The sequence below is a fragment of the Chelonia mydas genome, chromosome 6 (genome assembly GCF_015237465.2).
Source record: "Chelonia mydas isolate rCheMyd1 chromosome 6, rCheMyd1.pri.v2, whole genome shotgun sequence".
NCBI lineage: Eukaryota > Metazoa > Chordata > Testudines > Cheloniidae > Chelonia > Chelonia mydas.
Window position 1 is genome coordinate 76,503,968 of NC_051246.2, and position 19,504 is coordinate 76,523,471.

Below are 19,504 nucleotides of genomic sequence, written 5' to 3' on the forward strand. Positions count from 1 at the left end.
TGTATAGTCCATCTTCAAAATGTTTAGATAATAGCTGGGAGGGAGGGGGGGAGAAGAGGAATGAAGAGTTACTGTTAAATTAGTAAGTCTAATTATTTATTTCTGTTATTCATATCACTTAAAGGCCCCAGTCAGCTAGGTTCTGAACACATACACATAGAACAAAAAGACTGCAAGCTCTTTGGGGCAGGAACAATATATATATGAAAAAGGTGGACAAATTTTAGAAATGAATACAGATATTACTTCACCCATTATTGAAATGCAGCCACTTCTGTGTGGGAAGGTTGTAGTCTTAAAACGATACACAGCTAAACTACAGAACAGATTGTCTGGAAGTGAAGAATACCATATCAATTGAAAAACATGGGGGATTCTGCTTTACAAAAGCAAAATGGAATTTTGCTCGACCAACAGAGTTAAAACAGCTGCTCTTTAAATGCCATACAATATTTAAGGCTCACACATGATCTGATCTTCTGTTTTATGTGTCATCCTAAAGGAGACACTTCTAGTGCACAGTGGCCCCAGCGCACTGGGCTCCTACACACTCAGAAAAAAAAAAAAGACTGTAGGTCCAATTTTCTGATTTAGATGGATGTATTCAGTAGAAGATTCTATTCTGAAGAAAGTCTGTGGAACATTCAATAGGTGATTCCAATCCTGGATGAAAGAGTTTTGGTCTGGAAAAGATTCCGATAGGCCATCCAATTCCACAGAGAAAAAAAAAAGTGCAATGAATAGTTTAATAAGAATTGCTATGCTGTGCACATGCATGAGTATAATGTTCAGGCAAAAGAAGGTGTAAATAACATAAGTTTTTATGGCCCTCATCACTGATAGCAGATTATCTAATAAAATGATATCATTCCCTGTCAGTAGGCGAGGGCTAGAAAGGGCCTAACAGCAAGTCCCACTTCCTTGAATGGGAAGCCAGTTATGTGGAGAGGAGACAGCAGCAGCTGCTGCATTTGTGCCCTGCAAGGAGAACACGGGACTGCAAAAGGAGTAATCATAGTCCTGACAAATGAAGAGGAGCAGCTTTCTTCCCCTATAATGTTCTCTAGCGCCAAGGAGAAGAAACACTCCTCTACAGCCTACCCCCTCCCCCCATGTGCTTAGCACTTCATTCTGTCTCAGCTGGAAAGGATCACAACAGAGTCCCCCTGAACGAACAGCAAGAAAGGATCACAGCAGCAGTCACTGCCATCTCATATGGCAGACAGCCCAACTGCACAGGGGCAAAGCTCTTCATGTTGTTACTGAGGAAGGGTGTTCTGTGAAGGAATCATCTTAGAAAGTGAAAAGATGAAGGACTCTCAAAAGATTTGCTGTCTGAAGAGCACCTTCTCCCCAAGGCTGAGGTATCCATCAGGCACATCTTGGGAAAGAGGCACCCCCTCAAATGGCAGCGGAGCGTGAGGGCAGTCGGGGGGAACATAAGAATGGCCATACTGGGTCAGACCAAAGGTCCCTCCAGCCCACTATCCTGTCTACTGACAGTGGCCAATGCCAGGTGCCCCAGAGGGAGTGAACCTAACAGGTAATGATCAAGTGATCTCTCTCCTGTCATCCATCTGCAACCTCTGACAAACAGAAGAATACTATTCTTCAGTGAGACTATCTGTTTTTTCATGAACTTCTCACAGGCAATGAAGTGCCAATGACACTTCATCACACCTAACAGTTTACATAAGCAGTGGCAGCCGCCACCACCCTCCCAGAAGTGATGTGTGGCAACTATCTATTTTGGGTGATGAGCATGTCTAGTCTGGAATCTTAGCTTTTTAAAGTTGTATCACCAATGCTGGGGATTCTCTGTTCTTGAAACATTTTCAGCAATGAATGAGGAGTGATAAGGCTGTGGGAGGAGGGAACACACTTGAACCAACAGGATTTTCCTCCTGTCATTTATACTTTAATACATACTACGCTATCGGTATTGGGTGAAAAAAGGAATTAAGAAAAAGGACTCTCACCACCACCATTAGCAAACTTAATGCATGAACAGTGCTCGCTTAAAAGCCCAAATTGGTTGTCACTAGGTTTGTATAAAGCCTTAAGGAAGAATGGTGTGAGGGCTGTTTATAGAAAATTACATCGGGTGCAGGCTATTTCACTAATTAACACCTCCTAGCCAAAGAAATCCTTCTTCCTTTTAAAATAAACCTCCTTTAAACTGAGAAAATATCCCAAGACTGTTCTGGAGTATAATGCTCCCCTCACAAAAGTGTATTGCTGCTTGTGTCTGTGTTAGAAGAGGGTTACCAGGGGGCATTCTTGCCTGGTTTATTCATCATTTCAGGGCTCTCCCATCTGCAAAGCTTCTGTTAATGTCAGTGAAATCTAACCTATACAGAAGTTTCAGAGGTCAGATATTTGGCATGCACCATTTAGAAACCCAAGTACAAAGTTGATAGGGACGCTTCAAACACAGACAGATTACAACGGAAATAGGTCTCCCTATACCAACCTGGTACCAGGCAAGCTATTGAGCAGATTTAATTCAGAACCCACTGAGGCTGCCCAATGCTATTACAGCTCATATTCTAGCATTATATTTTTACTGACTAAATCAAGCCTCCCACTTTGCAAAGCCAACACAGAAATAACATTTCATTTTTAATGCAATATAGCAGGGACAGACACAAGACACACTAAAACAATCTACTGCATGACCCAGAAAAGCTGATACTCACAGTTCGCAGGAACTGTATTTCATCTTCCCCTCCTTCACCCCCTTCAGCCATGGCTCTTGAGGAGTCAGCTCTGCTAAGACTCTGATTGCCTCCACTGGCAGCTTGCTGTGCTCGGTACAGCTCCTCTTCTCCTATCGGTATTAGCATATAGCTAATCCACAGCCATATAGGGAGCCCAGCTAACTCCACTGCACTGCAGACTGTCAGTCAACCCCCTCACTGCCAGAACCAACTGCGCCGCTTCTCCAGTTCCACAGCAAACAATTCCTTTTCTTTCTGTCTGTCTCTTTGCCCCCTAGAGAAAAACCTATTGTTAAGGTATTGCAGAAAACATTCTATACATCAGTAGTTCTCCCCCACCACCCCTTATCAATGCCCGTCCAGAACAGCATTAATGGTGAAGTGTTAATAAAAGCAAAGCTCACACTTCCGTTTTCAGAGATTAGGGTCTACAGTTTTGCATGTGAACGTAACCAATTCAGCAACTCTGGACCTATTGATTATACATCAAAGGATGGGAATACAGATCACATAGCATGAGCTGATTTTGACAATGGATTTTTCAGCCTGTTCACATTAACTTCTATTTATTGCTTCTCCGCATGAGCAGCTGAGAGTCTAATTGGCAAGACGATTTAATGGTCTAACGCCACTACATGTAATTGTTCATCCTGTCTCTTTCAGTCGGAGTCATGCTATGGACTGCAAAGTTTTCATCTGAAGCATTCTGACGGTGCACTTGAAACATGTTATTAGTGGCTCATATATATATTTCACTTAAAAAATGATAAGGTACAATTAGGTTAAAAATACAACAAAATAACTTTAAATCCAAGTTAAAGTGAAACTCAAGTAAAAATCTTTAGCATTATGTGTTATTTCATCCATAGCAAATGCTGAAATGAGTGGGATAAAACTGGAACACCACTTTCTCAAAGTTTGGGGTGTTCAGGTGTACCAGGTCCAAACTGACCATGAGGCTTCTATGTCCTTAATTCAAGGAAGTGTAGCAACCAACCAGGGAAGAGGGTGCCTGGATAGCAGTCTGTCTTTCCCCCACCTCAGGACTAGGTACCTCAAGGGTTTGCTCTCACTCTCTCTTTACAACTTCAAGGGTATCCAGGAAGAGCAGGGTTTTTGGGGAGAAACAGTTGGTCTCCTGCTCCTATTGTGCAGGGGCAACTCAAAAGCCATGTGCTGACTTGGTCAGGCAAGTGCCTCTGCAAAAGGAGGTACTCAGGTACAGCTGGAGCCCTGATCATTACTCCTAGTTCCTATCCAATTCGGACAGTATGAAAATGGTGACTTGGATCCCTTGCAGTCAAATATCTTCCTAAAATATTCAGATGCCAAACATAGCCAATATTTCTCTTGCTCTGGAAATCAGTTATTCAGTTTCAACCACACTTGAAAGAAGGTTGAGACCCACTCCTCCCATTGTTCCATCTCACTGCACAATGGGGAGATGAGAAGAGAGAGACCTCTCCAGGATTCCCAAAAGGTTTCTTAGAGAAGCAAAATATCCATGGGAAAATTCAATGAAAGGAGTGTGCCTACAATCCATACCCAAAGACATCAAAGCGGGCCTCTCAGTGTTCCTCTGAGAAGACAGCAGCAGGTGGGAGCCTTTTGTACTGTGTTCTCTCCTCTGTCTTTTTACACTGACAGTGGGGTTTGGCATACAGTAATGTGTACTTTTGCTAGGACAAGTTTTCTGTGGGGTCCTGTAGCAAAACATACTATACAACATGCTACTGCATATGAAAAGAACCTAAACTAGAACCGAGTAATAAACTTCGCAAAATGTATATGATGCATGCTCTTAAACTGTACTAATACAGCTAGTTCAGTGGTCACCTGAAAGTAGTGACAGTTGATAAATCTGTTGAAATAAAAATGGACTACAGCTACAGAAATAATATCTGATCTGGACTCGGCATACCCCACACATTTTAAAAGCATCAGGAATCTTGAGTTAAATCTGGCCCATTTGAAAACTATGGGCATTTTCAAAAACAGAATATCAAATATTTTACGCATAAAGGGATGTTCAGTACCAAAGTTTGGTTCCAGATAATTACATTGTGAGACTCCACTAGGCACATGAAATTAATTGACATCACTAGCATGCATATCTCTCTGTTTTGTAAAAAGAGAGTGGGTACAATTCTAGCCCCACTGAAGTCAATGGGAGTTTTGCCATTGACTTCAATGGGCCAGAATTTCACTCTCTACTTCTAAAACCAACAGATACATTCACTTTAAATATCCTCTTACTTTGATCTGAAAACTCAAAGCCTTAAACCAGCACTCAAAGAACTAACATTCTCCTAATATCAATTCCCATCAGCAGTTTTGTTTGTTCATTTTTTTGTTAAGGCTCTCTATTCCTTTGCCTGGTATTCAGTTTTACAAAGTGCTCTACACATTATTTTGGGAAACAATTTACTGCCTCAATTAACAAAATATTTTGTTTAGAGCCATGTTTTTAAAACTGACAAATGAACTGCAATACCACTGTACAGTACTTGTATTCTCTAGTTTTGTTCTGCTTAGTATTATGTCCACATGTTTAACGAGAAATATATTCAGTTGCTATGGTGTAATGAAATTTATAGTCTCCTCAAGAAGCCGAAGCTGTCAATTTTTTTCAGGCTTTCCTTTGAGATTGAGATCTAGCAGTTTATGGAGTTGCACTTAATCAGATAAGTCTCACTTACACAAAACAAAATCCCTTTGATTTCTAATGTCTGCATTCTAATTTTTCTTGCAGTTCAGCTTAACAGATTTATTTAAGCTGCAGCTGAAAACAATTTACTTCCAGTTCAGTGCAGTTTTAATAATTCAGTCTGAAATGGCCAGGTGTGCATTTTGAGGAAAGCAGTAAGTATAGGAAGTATAACTACTTTCATTAGGAATGCAAACACTTTGACCATATTGGGCCATATCTACAGTCAGTTGACACAAACTGGGTGAACATAATATACACAGTGGTCCTGATTCTCAACACTTGACCTTAGGGGGCTTCTTCACTGGAGTCATTCCCCTTAGTGCATCTTCCAGCTGAATCTGTTCTTGGCAGAGACTAGGATACCTTAAATTATTCAAAGTAAAAGTCTTCTGTTCCACAAAAAATGTAAGCAGCAAAAACAAATCTTCCAAATAAACCCTTCTTTCTGTCATCACCACGGACAGACAGACATGCAGCTCTGCTTATGCTGCAACATCTGGCTCTAGCCTTTTACTAAGAGATTCATTATGACTCTTCACATGAGTTCTTGCTTCTAGCTTGGCTTTTGGCAAGCTTTACTGCTGCCGCCGCCAACCAATAAGTCAGAATTTGTATAGTGGCACCAGCCTGGCAATGACAAACAGTAATGTGGAGAGTTTGACAACAGGAACTAAATGTCCATGCTGTGGCCACTGGGAAATATCTGGAGCTGAACAATTTTCAGTTGTTTGTGTTAGTCTAAACAAACCTTGTAAAAAGCTAAGTCAGAAGATTTCTAAACTATATTCACAAAGCTCATTGGTATGAGTGTGTGCACATGCATGCATACGTTGGCACTTTCAGAAGTGCATCAGCTTCAGGTGGGTGGTGCCACACTGTTTGTCTATATAATAATCGTAGCTCAAAAACTGAGTCACAACACACTTTGGATAATAGCTGGTTCCATTAGGCTCTTCCCAGGAAAGCTCTTGCATACGATATAGGATTTAACATTTGACAGAGACTGGAAATACTTAACTGATTTTCTCATACAAATTAAAAGGCCGTCTGTAATGCCTCAGGGTGCATGTGTTCAGTTTAATTGTGCTCTTACAGTTGTAAGAGTGAAACATACACCAGTTCAGAAGGCCACCCAAAAAACCACATCAAACACTTAAAGACCTCCCTAAAGCCTTTAAGGTGAGTTCTAAGTAGGGTTTAAATGATTTGCAGGCAGTCTGCACTGGGATGAATTTCATCAATGGGATTTCACTGCTGGTCACCAAGAGTCAATTGTTTCAATTTTTAAGTCAAAATGCATCTATGGGAATCATACGATATTGATAAACGTAAGAGCCACAGTAATGATGAAAAGATTATCACTATAAGGCATGTTTGCCAGACTCAAGGAGTTCAATCTGTTTAGCTTAAGAAAGGGAAGGTTAAGAAGTGACCTGATTACAGCGTGTACATATCTACATGGGCAACAAAACTTTGACAATGAGTTCTACAATCTGGCAGACAAAGGTTTAACAAGATCCAATGACTGGAAGTTGAAGCCTGAAAAATTCAAACTTGAAATAAGGCACACATTTTTAACAATGAGGGTTATTGGAAAATGGTACAATTTGCCTAGGGTTGTGGTGGATCCCTGATCATTGAGCATTTTTAAATCAAGATGGGATGTTTGTCTAAAAGCTCTGCTCTATATTGGGAAAGTCCCAGGCTTAATTTGTGCCAGGGCTGAGCCCCAGCACTTTTAGGCCTGTCGCATCTGTTATGAAAGTAAAAAATTGCTTGAGCCCCGGCACCTCTTTCATAATAAATTAAGCACTGGGGATGTCCTATGGCCTGTATTATTCAGGAGGTCAGATGTTCACAGTGGTCCCTTCTGATTTTTGAATCTATAAACCAGGATTGCTCTGCAACAGTTAATCTTTCTTTGGGCTATATTCCTCTGTATCCTGCTCCCATCTCTAACCTGTACAGTAGCATGATGAGAGCCATCTACCATTTTTCTTCCCATTTCTGGCAACTAATACATGTTCAACTCCTACTGAGAGTTATAATCTCCCACAGATGGCAGAAAAGATGCCTTGAATATCAGTAAGTGAAAAGCTTTGCAATAATAATAATAATAATATCTGTTGCTTTTGGAATAGTAAGAGCATTAATTCATATTATTTATAATTTCAGCAGTCTATGTTCTTCTAAGTTTACACTTCTTACTTTTGGGGCGGGGGGGAGGGAGGGGAATAGACTGCTATGTAATTAGAATTATTACAACTTATACCAGAATAATTACAGGTTTAAATTGACAAGATGATGAAGGACACATTTGCCAACAGATTCTTAGTTTTCTAGTAATTTAAACAGAGGTATGATTTATCTATAGGCATTTCTAAATCTTAGCTAAAATTCTAGGTCTGTTCTCTCCTGTGCTGTCAAAGATTCTATCCTTCTTAGATCTTTAAAATTATCCTGGATGTCAGTACTTGATTTTTCATCAGGGCTGGTTTTGTTTTGAATACTCAGGACATCTTGTTTGATACAATTATTTTTAACATTTTATGGAGCCCACTACATATTCATAATCAGTACTGCTTTAAGCCCAATCTAACAAGTTGCCGAGTACCCTCAACTGCTACTGCAATCAATGGGAGGCAAGGCAGTACCTCACAGGAGATGCTCAGACCCTAAAAAGATCCTGCCCCCTTTTGCAGGAGACAGCTGCAGGATTGGAAAGTTCCATAGGCACTGCAGAGACCGTCAATGATATTTGCAAAGTGAGGCAGTTTTAAGGTGGAGAAGGTATGAAAACAGAGATATGTAGAAGAAGATTTAGAAGCTTTAGAAGATATGAAAGAATTGTGCTGAGCCTAAAATGGGTATTCCATTCAGAATCAACTCTGAAGGGCAAACTAGAGTAGTTTTCTTGTTCAAACTTTCAGCTATTTTAGGTTTGCGGTTTTGTTTTGAAGTTAGCTTTATTTTTACCTACTTAGAAATAGAATTATTGGAACTAAAGTCAAAACTACTTCTAATATCAAAATGAAGTTCTTCAATATGTTTGCATCATAATATTTTCTAAAATAAATGATACGGTATTTAAAATAAAATGTCATTTTATTAATGAGAATTTATTTTGCTAAAATTAGAAATTGTTACAGTCCCATTTTCTTTGCCTGAAGCCCCAGTGCTGAAATCTGTAAGACCCACAGTTCAGTATTCGAGAATAGACTAAGGTCTTTCAGGTTCTCTGCCAGGAAAACATACTTCTTAACTCCCATATAGTCACAGCGTGACACATGCTTTTGAAGTCTGTCACACAGTCACATAGCAGCCTAATATTATCTCATGGGAGAAGTTATCTCCATGAGATATTATTAGAGATGAGCTAGAGATAAGTTTTACAAATTATGGATGCCTTTTTTGTTTGTATGTTTTTATAAACCTTAGAAACCTCTCTGTATCAGAGTTTTGAAACTCAGATCTCTTCCAGTTCCTTTTTGGTGATGGTGTTTTTCTTCACTCTGCAATACTGATTCTTTACAAGAACCACTTGATTTCCTGTGACTTCCTGATTACAGAGGCTGCAAGTACAAGATGCTATTGTGCAAAATGGAGCTGATCTGCTTTGTCTCTGGAAACAAAAACTATCAATGCTATTTTTCTGTAGTATCTCCCTGCTGGCAAAACATAAAATTTTATTTTGCTGACCTGCATGGAGAGCTGACTGCCCTGTTAGTTAAAAGAAAAATGCTGCTGTCACTTACCAACACTAAGAAGGATCAGGAAAAGATCTCTGTTGAGCAAGCAGGCTGCCTAAACAGCTAAGGTCTCCAGGTTCTGTCGATCAAGTGAAATGCAATTGCTCCAGCTCTGTGCATTTCTATTACTATGGTGAACGGAAACATAGTAAAGAACATTGCAAATAAAGAAAAAGATTGTACAATGAAAATAATAAGTAATTATTTGCTATGCTTCCCTTCTTTTTTCCTCTATTTTGACTGATCTCCAAACTTTATGTTAGATTGCCATCTGGTGGTATAAGTGAAAAAAAAACCCAGAATCTTTGGTTGAGTATCAAGCTGGTAATATGACAAAAAATATTTTATGTAGGACAAAAGTAATCTATTTTCCAACTATATTTCAGAATAAAATAGCATAAAATACACTTAAAACTATAGTCCATGTTGCTGTGAACTTGTAAATTGAATTTTTCCTTGAGAACAAGCCTGGACTGTTCATTAGTTCTTTTCTAAACCCAAAGCATTTAAATCAGAGTATGAATCATTCATATTTTAGTGTATTTATTACCAGGTATGCTGCTGAAACTTCCCGAGTGGTACTAGAAAAATTGCGTATAGCAAAATTTTTGAAGGCGTCCATTAAATTATTTTCTGGTTGCCCAATCTAGGAAACAAAGAGCCAGGTTTCCAGAAGTGTTGAGCAGAGGGAAACAATCCCATAGTTAGGATCCTCATTCCAGATGATGTTGTGGTATCCTCTCGCACTGAGGATACCTCTCCAAGGGAGAGGACTCCAGTTACTAGGAAGAGACAGGTAACAGTTATGGGCGATTCAATCATTAGAAACAGATAGCTGGATTTGCGATGACCAGGAGAACCGCATGGTGACTTGCCTGCCTGGTGTGAAGGTTGCGGATCTCTTAAGACATCTAGATAGACATATGTGTAGTGCTGGGGAAGAGCCGGAGCTGGGTGGTTGTGATACACGTAGGTACCAATGATGTAGGGAAGGATAGGAGAGAGGTCCTGTAGGCCAAATTTAGGCTGTTAAGAGATTGAAGTCCAGGACCTCCATGGTAGCATTCTCTGAAATGCCTCCAGTTCCATACGTAAGGCCAGTTAGACAGGCAAAACTGCAGGGTTTCAATGCATGGATGAGATGATGGTGTAGGGAGGAGGGGTTAAGATTTATTAGAAACTGGGGAAACTTTTGGGGAAGGGGAGCCTATACAGGAAGAATGGGCTTGACTTAAACCAAAATGGAACCAGATTTCTGGCAATTAAAATTAAAAATGTCAGAGCAGTTTTTTAAAACTAAGGGCTGGGGGAAAGCTGACAGGTGCGAAGGAGCATGTGGTTCAGAAAGAAACATCCCTTAGAGAATTTCCATTAATAGATCCTCCCCTATGTCCTAGTAAGGAGGAGAGGATGGAAGATGATAAAATACAGATAGGATTTGATGAGAAGGAGTCAAATGAAAAAAGTCCCATTCAATTACATCATGTAATGGCAGACAGCTAAAAAGTGATAAGTTTTTAAAGTGTTAATATACCAGTGCTAGAAGTCTAAATAATAAGATGGATGAACTAGTGTGCCTTGTACTAAATGTGGATATTAATATACTAGGCATCAAGAAACTTGGTGGAATGAGGATAATCAATGGGACTCAGTAATACCAGGGTACAAAATACATTGGAAGGACAGAACAGGTCGTGCTGGTGGAGAGTGGCACTATATGTAAAAGAAAGCGTAGAATCAAATGAAGTAAAAATCTTAAATGAGCCAAACTGTACCACAGACTCTCTATGGATGGTAATTCCATGCTCTAATAAGAGTATAGCAGTAGGGATATATTCCCAACCACCTGAACACGATGGTGATAGTGACTCTGAAATGCTCAGGAAGGATTAGAGAGGTTATTAAAATAAAAAAACTCAGTAATAATAATGGGGGATTTCAACTATCCCCATATTGACTGGGTACATGTCACCTCAGGATGGGATTCAGAGATAAAGTTTCTTGACACCTTAAATGACTGCTTCTTGGAGCAGCAAGTCCTGGAACCCACAAGAGGAGAGGCATTTCTTGATTTAGTCCTAAGTGGAGCAGAGGATCTGGTCCAACAAGTGAATACAGCTGGACCCCTTGGTAATAGTGACCACAATATAATTAAATTTAACATCCCTATTGCGAGGAAAACATCACAGCAGCCCAACACTGTAGCATTTAATTTCAGACAGGGGAACTATACAAAAATGAGGAAGTTAGTTAAACAGAAATTAAAAAGGTACAACGCCAAAAGTGAAATCCCTGCAAGCTGCATGGAAACTTTTTAAAGACACCATAATGGAGGCTCAACTTAAATGTATATCCCAAATTAAAAAACGTAGTAAGAGAACCAAAAAAGTGCCACCGTGGCTAAACAAAGTAAAAGAAGCAGTGAGAGGCAAAAAGGTATCCTTTAAAAAGTGGAAGTGAAATCCTAGGGAGGAAAATAGAAAGGAGCATAAACTCTGGCAAATGAAGTGTAAAAATATAATCAGCAAGGCCAGAAAAGAATTTGAAGAACAGCTAGCCAAAGACTCAAAAAGTAATAGCAAATTTTTATAAGTACATCAGAAGCAGGAAGCCTGCTAAATAACCAGTGAGGCCACTGGACAATCAAGATGCTAAAGGAGCACTCAAGGATGATAAGGCCATTGCGGAGAAACTAAACAAATTCTTTGCATTGGTCATCAAGGCTGAGGATGAGAGGGAGATTCCCAAACCTGAGCCATTCTTTTTAGGTGACAAATCTGAGGAACTGTCCCAGATTGAGGTATCATTAGAGGAGGTTTTGGAATAAACTGATCAACTAAACAGTAATAAGTCACCAGGACCAGATGGTATTCACCCAAGAATTCTGAAGGAACTCAAATGTGAATTTGCAGAACTACTAACCGTAGTCTGTAACCTATCATTTAAATCAGCTTCTGTACCAAATGACTGGAGGATAGCTAATGTGACACCAATTTTTAAAAAGGGCTCCAGAGGTGATCCTAGCAATTACAGGCTGGGAAGCCTGACTTCAGTACCTGGAAAACTAGTTGAAACTATAGTCAAGAACAAAATTGTCAGACACATAGAGGAACATAATTTGTTGGAGAAGAGTCAACATGGTTTTTGTAAAGGGAAATCATGCCTCACCAATCTGCTAGAATTCTTTGAGGGGGTCAACAAGCATGTGGACAAGGGGGATCCAGTGGATATAGGGTACTTAGATTTTCAGAAAGCCTTTAACAAGGTCCCTCACCAAAGGCTCTTAAGCAAAGTAAGCGGTCATGGGATAAGAGGGAAGGTCCTCTCACGGATTGGTAAAGATAGGAAACAAAGGGCACGAATAAATGGTCAGTTTTCAGAATGGAGAGAGGTAAATAGTGGTGTCCCTCAGCGGTCTTTATGTTGAATAGGACTGGTCCCAGTATTCATAAATGATCTGGAAAAAGGGGTAAACAGTGAGCTGCCGAGATTGGCAGATGATACAAAACTACTCAAGATAGTTAAATCCCAGGCAGATTGCGAAGAGCTACAAAAGGCTCTCTCAAAACTGGATGACTAGGCAACAAAATGGCAGATGAAATTCAATGTTGATAAATGCAAGGTAATGCACATTGGAAAGCATAATCCCAACTATACATATAAAATGATGGGGTCTAAATTAGCTGTTACCACTCAAGAGAGATCTTGGAGTCATTGTGGATAGTTCTCTGAAAACATACACTCAATGTGCACCAGCAGTCAAAAAGCAAACAGAATGTTGGGAATCATTAAGAAAGGGATAGATAAGACAGAAAATATCATATTGCCTCTATTTAAATCCATGGTATGCCCACATCTTGAATACTGCGTGCAGATGCGGTCACCCCATCTCAAAAAAAAGATATATTGGAATTGGAAAAGGTTCAGAAAAGGACAACAAAAATGATAAGGGGTATGGAACAGCTTCCGTATGAGGAGGGATTAATAAGACTTAGACTTTTCAGCTTGTAAAAGAGATGACTAAGGGGGGATATGATTGAGGTCTAACACATCATAACTGGTCTGAAGAAAGTAAATAAGGAAGTGTTATTTACTCCTTCTCATAACACAAGAACTAGGGGTCACCAAATGAAATTAATAGGCAGCAGGTTTAAAACAAATAAAAGGAAGTATTTCTTCACGCAACGCACTGTCAACCTGTGAAACACTTTGCCAGAGGATGTTGTGAAGGCCAAGACTATAAGAGGGTTCAAAAAAGAACTAGATAAGTTCATGAAGGATAGGTCCATCGATGGCTATTAGCCAGGATGGGCAGGGATGGTGTCCCTAGCCTGTTTGCCAGAAGCTGAGAATGAGTGACATGGAATGGCTCACTTGACGATTACCTGTTCATTCCCTCTGGGGCACCTGGCATTGGCCACTGTTGGAAGACAGGATACTGGGCTAGATGGACCTTTGGTCTGACCCAATATGGCCATTCCTATATTCAACAGAAAGTTTTCCACTCCCCTAAAGACTCAGGTCCTAGGTATGCAAAGCTAATCACCCAATTACGGCGGGTCTCAAAATTAGTAGGTACTTGTGCAAGTTTTGGGCATAATATCTGCCTCAGGTCACTACCTGAGGAAAAATAATACTTCCCTATCTCACAGAAGTGTTGTGAAGATAAATGTATTAGTCTTTGTAAGGACTCAGATACTACCATGATAATGGGCATGCAGAAGCCCATGGAGAAACAAAAACTGCCCTATTAGTGCAGTGAGCATGGTGCCTGCCCCTGTGGGCATGGCTGGGGATGGTACAGCCTTGCCGGAAGAGCTGCCCAGGCTGGGAGATGGCTCCTGTGAGCGGCAGCCCGACATGCTGCTGCTTTCGGCACTGTGGTTCCTGGTAGAGCCCTGCAGCTCCACGGATATCCACTTTATTTATGTGATATCTGCATCCACAGATATAAATTTTGTATCTGCGCAGGGCTCTACAGAGCAGTCACTTCAGAGTAATGCTGGAGGCTTACAGGGGTGGTGTTAGACACAGTGCAACATGACAGGAGTCAGAACTTTGAGAAACTATGGATAACCGAGAATAAATATTTAATTAATTCTGCTGAGCTCCCGTGGGAATGCTGAATTTTCATGATTTATAACTGAGCCAAACATTGATGGATAGTCACAAGGACGGCAAAATTCCTCTGCAAAATTTCAAGTTCCAAATCCAAGCCCTTAAAGCGCTAGAGCTATTCAAAATTATTATTTTATGTTAGTAAAACTAACGTTGACAAAACTGCCGGTTTTTTCACTTGCTGTATTGTTAGGTATCTGAAATATTTTGACCAAGCTTTCCAAAAATCTCAACCTCTGGTAGAAATCAAGTATGGAAATTTCAGCAGTAAAGATAAGAGTTTTACAAAGTATAAGCAACTGAAGAGAGAGACTTAAAATGTAAAGTGATAAGTAACCTTAACAGGCATTCAGTGGGTTGAAATGAGCCCATTAAAACAAGTTAAATCATCATTTTAGAGTGGTACCTACAGCTGCGCATTGCGAACCACCCGGAGTTTAGGCAAAATCTTATGCAGCAAACCAGCCAATAGGGAATTGCACTAATTCACTTTTGCGGTAATAAAAGCACAGCTAATCACTTTAAGGTCTGACTGAGACAGAAACAAAATCCAAAGTAGGTTGATTTTTAGTAAAATTCAGTAGGTTGTGGTTAAGCACACAGAGTACTGAAATGAATTAAATGCACAATTATCAAAATCTAGCATGACAGTATTATACGAGTTAACATGTAATTACAGTTATTTCTATTGGAATTGCCATATAGCTAAAGACAAAATGCCAAGCCCAAATTAACTGGAGCCATGAGAATAATTCACAATGAATAATTTATCTGACAAATTTAGCTTCTTTCTGATTGCTAAATATCTACAAGTCGATCAATCTACTCAAATTCATTTATTCAACTTTTTCTACCCTACAGATTGACTATGTTTATGATGTCTATTTCATACTTTGTATTCAAGCTGGGATGCTTAATTGTGATTTGTCATTAATGTAAAGCAAACACAATGAGGGTGCAAACATGGCAAGCAAATTCATTACAAATGCGAACAAATATCCTCAGAATACTTCAGCATTCACCTATTTTTGTAAAAGTCTCATGGGGTCATAACTTAGGCCCTGCCCTCACAGAGGACTTGCACTGTGATTGACCATTAAAAGCCCAAGGCACCTTTATTCACTGTTTGTTTATCCCACTAACAGAGCAGTAATTCATCCCAAACATCCCACTATCAAAGAAGCAGTTCAGCTGCACTCAGAAGTCCTGGCAGAGGTGAGGAGAAGGTTGTGTGTTGATACCAGATACAGAATTTTCTTTTCCTCTTTAGGTTTAATTATTCCTAGTGGAGTAATGTTAGTACCAAGAGAGCTGAGCGGGGAGGAATATGCTGATATGGATTGAGGGATTAGAGATTGACAAGAACATGAAGGGTAAGATCCAGAGACCAATCAATGCAGGATGTTATATTAATTTAGATAGAATATATAGACCACAGGTGTTAAGATAACCCAGTCACTGTCCAACATTAAACAGTGTTAAATTTCAGAGCTTACTACCATGTCAAACACAATTAAAAATCATTTTAATATTTTATTAAAGATAAGGAAAAACAGGTAAAGCATTTGAAATGTGAAGCATGAAATAAGGTTTTCATTTTAACAACTTCCCTTGTTCCCTTTCTCTTTAACTGGAGAGAATTCTTAGAAGGAAAAAATAAAAGTCCAATCCCATTTCATCCGAGGTGGTGTTTGGGATTCAGCTGGAGCTTGTAGAGACATCAGTGGTATCTGGGTCTCTCTCTCTGGCCCCATCTGGTCAGGACATCTCTTAGGATCAGGATGATGAAGGCCCAGGCTCCCAGGGATGGGGATGGTGGGTGTGAGGATGAAGCTCACACCAATACCAATTTTTCTCCCTAAAGTCTCTTTCTTTAAGGGCCCACAAAGGATGTGATGGGCATAATAACCCATCCCCTCATTATTTTTTCCACCAATGAGACCTAGTTTCTGACGCATAAATTTTGGTTCCACACTTCTTACTTACCAAGCATGATCTTAACAGTCCCTGAATTATATTAGTATGCCTTTTTGTTTGTACTAATTCAGGCTGCCTCTTTTGTACCTTTCCCGTGAACATGCGTTGTTATAGGTTACTGTGACATTTTATCAACTTTCACATACTTTTTACAGTTGAACTCACAATTTAGGTAAATTTGTAGGCCCAATTATCAAAGCGGAGGGGAAGGGGGGAGAGAGTAATAAAGACAAAATAAAGAGTACTGTAAGAAGATAGGCAACGGGGATTAGGAGAAAACAGGAAATGAGAAGAGTGAAAATTTAACACAACTACAGAGGAAAACAAAGAGACTAAAAATATATCCATCAGAAACATTGCCTCTGATTAGTTGCAGAGAAGAAACTGATCTAGAGATAGTTTAGGCACCAGGATAAGAATGACAGATGACTTGGGCTTCCCTAACAGAGACCGGTAAAATGAAGGGGAACAAGAAAGGAAAATGAATCATTGTTTGTTTTGTCATTAAAATGTGCCTGAATTGTATCTATGCTACCAGCATTTTTCAAGAGAGGATTCCCAGATCTTCCTGTTTCCTGAACCCATCTACATTTAGGATCTACAGCCTACAGCAAACTGAAGTCTCTTCTCGCTTTTCCCTTCCTTCAGGTCAACTTGAATCCACTGCAGTGGCTGTGCCACAATGCCAGCAAAAGCAAGCTCCCTGTCAAGTCTTTGCTTTTGATTGAACACTATGGTTCTGTGTATGCTTGCAAGTGGCCCTCTAGTTTTGTTTTTTAAATTTGCCCCTAAGCCAAACACATTGCAGGGCTCTCAAACTCCCTTAATCCAGCCCTACTTAATAATGTGCCGTACTACGTGATTATTAATGTATGAGCTAGAATTGTAACTTTGATACTTCTTGAAAATACTTTGCAACTTAAAGTAACCACTGAATTCTTTAATATCAAAAGATGAGAGTAAACATATAGGAAGCAAAAATATTAAATTCACACTGAACACTAATGTTACAGAATTAAGAGAAAAATCAATGGAAGTAATAATTCCTATCTGGCAGCTTCTTATGTTGATGTTTTAATGAATTTGTTTTGTTAGTATCTGTTAAATAATTCTGTCTAGGATTTCAGAATCTTAATGTCCTTGAAAAAGGCTTTATCCTCAAAAGCTTAATCAAGCTTGGGTCCCGCCCTCCACCCCCGCACCTTTATCATTCTTACATAGATGTTAGACTAAAACTTTAAAGAGAGTCAAGGAGCCACACACACCAATAAAAGAATTGGAAACGGAAATAGAAAACAAAACCAAAGCTTAACAGATACTATGAAAAACCTCCTCTAAACTTTAACACTTCATGTTACCATATGTCCTACTTAAATTATGTAAAAGCACGCAGCATATGGGAGAACACTTGGTGATATTTTTTAAAATGAACTGAATGTAAGGGGACTGTTGCCCCCTTACTAACATTCAGTGAGGGTGTTTTGGTTGGCTAGCTCCCAATACTAAAAGGGGAAGCGTCTATGGGAAACCAGGATCCTGAGACTAATAGTCCCCAGGAACAATGGGGAGAGGCCAATGCTCCTGGTCAGCCTGAATGACAGGGCAGGCAGGCTAATCAGAGTGTCAGGAGGCCAGGGAAGTCCTGTCCCCCGTGTGAGCTGGATTTGCCTGGGTCAGACAGAGTGGGGCCGAGCTAAGGAGAAAGCAGAGGTCCAAGCTGAGCCGGGGAGCAGAGCTGTGCCAGATCCAGAGGGACCAGAAAAGCAACCCAGAGAGAGCAGACCCTGTCCTGGGAGCAGAGCTGCAGTCCCAAAGCCAGAGGCACAGCCCAGAGAGAGCAGCAACCAGAGCCAGAGGGACAGAAAAGCAGCCCATGAAGCAGGTCAGTGCTGGGAGCAGTCACAGAAGCAGCCTGCAGAGCAGACCTGTCCTGGGAGCAGAGATGCAGCAACCGGAGCCAAAGAAGCAGCCCAGGGAGCTGGAGGCAGAGCAGCAGCAGCCGTGCTGAGACAGAGTGGTGGAGCTGGGGCTAGAGCAGTCCGGAGCTGGGTGCGGTGAGCAGCTGGGGAGACTGAGGGGGACCCTGGGCAGCAGGCCCAGCACAGGGAGACGCCTCAGCCAAGGGGCTCTGCAGGCCAGGCTCGGATCATAACCCCGACAGGGCGGGGGCGACACTGGGAAGAAGGGTCCTACCACTTAGAGCCTGAGAGCGTGTGGCCACCACCGGAGCAAGTGTCCAACCCACAGCATCCCTGCAGCAAAGCCAGGGCCTGAGAAGAAGGCCTGGGACTTACAAGGAACAGACTGTGAACTGCCCTGACATTCCAGAGACACCGTTTGTGATGTTCCTTGCCAGAGCGGGGTGATGTGTTTCCTTTAACCTTTCCCATTTTTCCTTATTCTTTTTAAAATTAATTGTTGATTAAATAACTTGCATTTGCTTTAACTTGTATGTAATGATCAGTGGGTCAGAGAAGTGCCTAGTGCAGAGAGAGTACCCCGGCGTGGGGACACCCGAGCCCCTGTCCTAGGTGACCACAGCAGGGTTGGGGGTTGAGCCCCCCAGGAATCCTGGGCCCAGCCTTGTTGGGGTTACGAGGACTCTGCCAGACAGGAGAGTGGAAGGGGATTCCTCAAGGACAGGGAGGCCATGGGGTAAAGGAAGTGGGAGTGAGGACTCAGATCCTTTCGCTAGCCCACTTCACTGGGATAGTGCAGAAGCCAGGAAAGTTCCCCACAATAGCGGGACAATTCCCCCGCTTACATAATTAAATAGAACAACAGTGACATGGCATAGGTATAGTACATAATTGTTATTATGAATAAAAAGGTATTCTCTTTTAATCTGTTCAGAAAATTGTTAACTTAAGGTTAGATGTACAAAAGGTATTTGAGCGTCTAACTGGCATTTTAAGCATGTTCAAAATTTAGATCCATGTCCATTTAGGCAGTCCATGTCCAAAATTTAGATCCCCCAAACCCTACTCAGCTGCCATCTAACCTTGTAGGCACCTAAAATTCTTAGGTGCCTACTTTTGCACCAATAAAGTCTCTCAAAATCTACCATAGGACATGCACACAACTGCTTCAGTCCTGACATCTGAATGCCACCAAACATGGTATTTCCAAAACAAAATCTGCTTCCTTGGGACTGGAAGCGGCTGAGTGAAATTGATAAGTATGTTCCAGGGCTGCGGCTGATGTTCACACCTTCTTCTTAACTAATTGGC

At 40.7% G+C, this 19,504-nt stretch overlaps 1 long non-coding RNA gene across 2 annotated transcripts in view; it reads right to left on the reverse strand.

Moving 5' to 3' along the window:
- Positions 1-223: 223 nt before the first annotated feature.
- LOC122466126 overlaps positions 224-19,504 on the reverse strand; it is a 52,630-nt gene continuing 33,349 nt past the window's right edge. Inside the window, exons 1-3 of one of the 2 annotated variants that reach the window (XR_006291413.1) lie at positions 9,186-9,307; positions 2,700-2,994; positions 224-683 (exon numbers count right to left, since the gene is read on the reverse strand). This is a non-coding gene — a long non-coding RNA (uncharacterized LOC122466126). Of the gene's footprint in view, positions 684-2,699; positions 2,995-9,185; positions 9,308-19,504 lie in introns of those variants that run through there. The other variant, XR_006291412.1, reaches the window with a different exon arrangement.